General features: G+C 40.2%; 1 non-coding gene across 1 annotated transcript; it reads right to left on the reverse strand.

Annotated features, from left to right (window-relative positions):
* Positions 1-592: 592 nt before the first annotated feature.
* TRNAM-CAU lies at positions 593-664 on the reverse strand. Its single transcript has one exon. It is a non-coding gene; the product is annotated as a tRNA-Met (tRNA).
* Positions 665-2,785: the final 2,121 nt, after the last annotated feature.

Below are 2,785 nucleotides of genomic sequence, written 5' to 3' on the forward strand. Positions count from 1 at the left end.
GGGGGCAAAATATTAATAATACAGTATTCCTATTCTATCCACTCTCTGCCATGGAAAACCGGTTACTTGGGGCAAGTCACACTCTCTCAGCCTCAGAGGAAGGCAATGGCAAAAACACTTCTGAATAAATTTGCTAAGAAAAACCCCATGATAGGGTTTCTGAGAGAGTGTGACTTGAAGGCACACAACAACAAAGAACAAAACTGCAACACAAGTTAAACAGACACATCAAATAAAATTAACTAAAATTTTTAAAAAATAAATAAAATAGGAGTTGTTGTTGTTGTTGTTGTTGTGCCTTCAAGTCGTTTTCAAATTATGGTGACCCACAGCATGGGGTTTTGTTGGCAAACTTCTTCAGAAGTCTTTGCCATTGCCATCCTCTGAGGCTGAGAGAGTGTGACTTGACCAAGGTTCCCATGTGCCACCATGGATCAAATAGGAATACTTTATTGTTGTTGTTTTCTTATGTTGCATCTCACCCTAAAATACTCTGCACTTGAAGGAAGTGGAAATTAACTCTCTTAATAAAACCTATCAGTGCTAAATATAGAACCAGGGAGGAAATAATTAAGGGAAAGAAAAAGTAACTTAGCAGAGAATGGTTTCGATCCATCGACCTCTGGGTTATGGGCCCAGCACGCTTCCGCTGCGCCACTCTGCTCCTTGCAGAGATTTGGGTTGTTATCCCTCTGAAACTGCCAGGAAGGAACCAAGCCTCTCTAGAGAAAGACAGGTTTTTAAATCCCTGGGGATGATACTGCAGCCCTATCCATGTTATGCAGAGATGCTTCCCTTGCTGCTGGAAGGGGATTGTCCTAAGCATATGTGCCCAGATTTCCATTTGGTGTATATGCTAAAAGCAGGGAGCATCTCTGCCAGAGAAATAGGATTGCCCCCCAGTGTTTCCTCCTCCTGCTGGCTATGAGCCAAGCCTCTCTGGGGAAATATAGGCTTTTAAAATCCCAGGGAATGATTTATTTATATTTATATTATATTTATTTTATGATACTGCCATCATCTCCAATGCTTTGCAAAGGTGCTTCCATTGCAGCTGGAATTATTCCAAGCCTCAGTACCAAGATTTCCATCCTGAAGACAATGAGGCATTTATATGCATAGTATCCATAGATAAAGCATGCATAAGATACAGATGTAGAGAGAGGTGGAATGAGAAGATATCATAGTCTGAATATAAAGATAAAGTAATTATTGTTATTGTAGGTTTATTTTTTTATTTGTGACCTGCTAATTTTTATTAGTTAATGTTAACATGTATTAATGTGTATTATGTCAAATTATTGTTATATATAGAATGTAAGCCATAGGCAGTCTTATTTTATTCTATTCTATTTTTAACTGATTGTATGTGAAGCGCTGTGTAAATTTACAGCGCTCTATAAATAAAGCTATTAAAATGTATACATATAATTTTTTTTAAAGGAAATTAAACAATTTGAAAAGTTAAAACAGTTATGAATTTAAATGACGGGTTAAAAACTATATACAAACTTTAAAATTTTAAATGCTGTTTTATGTTCCTGGGACACTTTTTTGCAGCCTGGAAACTGGAAAACTCCCGGCTGTGTTTACTGTAAAGTACTGGAAATATACATGGAGCATGTTCTCTTGGATTTCATCTGTGTGGTTTTAGTGGTTAGAGTACCGCATTTGGGAGATCTAGGGTGGGTGCATCCCCACTGTTGAAATAATGCAGTTTGATACCACTTTAAGAGCGGTAGCCCCGTCCTATGGAATCCTGGGATGTGTAGTTTTACAAGGCCTTTAGCCTTCTCTGCCAAAGAGTCCTGGGGCCTCAGAAAACTACTGATCCAGGATTCCTCCAGACGGAGCCATGGCAATTAAAGTAGTTGTCAAACTGCATTATTTCAAGCTATTATGCCTAGAGCCCATTTAGAGGAAATGCAGGCTTTAAGTGTATCACATCAACTATATGCACATGACTGACAACTATGTGCATTCACTGTTTCTCATGCTTTGTGCTAGTATTATGTATAGGGACTACATAGCCTAACTCTGCTGGCAGATACTTAGGTTGTGCTAAGATAATGCTTGAAGACACCAGATCCTGTCCGATCTTGGAAGCTAAGCCAGCTCATCCCTGGTTAGTCCTTGGATAGGAGACCACCAGGTCTTACCAGGTGCTGTAGCCTGTATTTCATAGGAAGGCAATGGCAAACCATCCTGCCTAAAGAAACCCTGTGACATTCATGCAGTCATCCCAAATCAAAAGGCAACTTGAAGAGACAGAAACATGATACAGCAAGATTACTGAAATCTGCCACACGTGACAGGCATGATTACTAATGTGCCAAACTTTTGAGTACAACAAAGAATTCCCACCAGCTGACCCTCTTTCACAAAGGGCCCAAAGAGTTTTCTTATATAGACTGTGGGAAGTAGATGGGCTTATTTGTCCATGTGGCCTACTTCCTTCATAAAGGCTTTGCTATCTAGCACACCTATTTCCAGCTTGTGGGACTTTCAGCTGCAAAGGATAATCTGAGGTGATTGCTGGGTAAGTCGCTTGCATCACACAGCCACAGATAGTGGACTCAGGTGCGCGCTTTCTTGAAATCTAGCAGATTAGTGGACCTATGTCTGCAACAATAAGACTACTGCAGCTTCACAACATCTGTATTGAGCAGAGGGCTGCTGTTACATTAGCAGAGTTAGGAAAGTGCCCAATATACATTGGTGCACCAATGCATATTGTGTGCTCTTGCCAGCGTCCCATTACACACCACTGCAATTCAGTAAAGGG

The sequence above is a fragment of the Sceloporus undulatus genome, chromosome 6 (assembly GCF_019175285.1).
Source record: "Sceloporus undulatus isolate JIND9_A2432 ecotype Alabama chromosome 6, SceUnd_v1.1, whole genome shotgun sequence".
NCBI lineage: Eukaryota > Metazoa > Chordata > Lepidosauria > Squamata > Phrynosomatidae > Sceloporus > Sceloporus undulatus.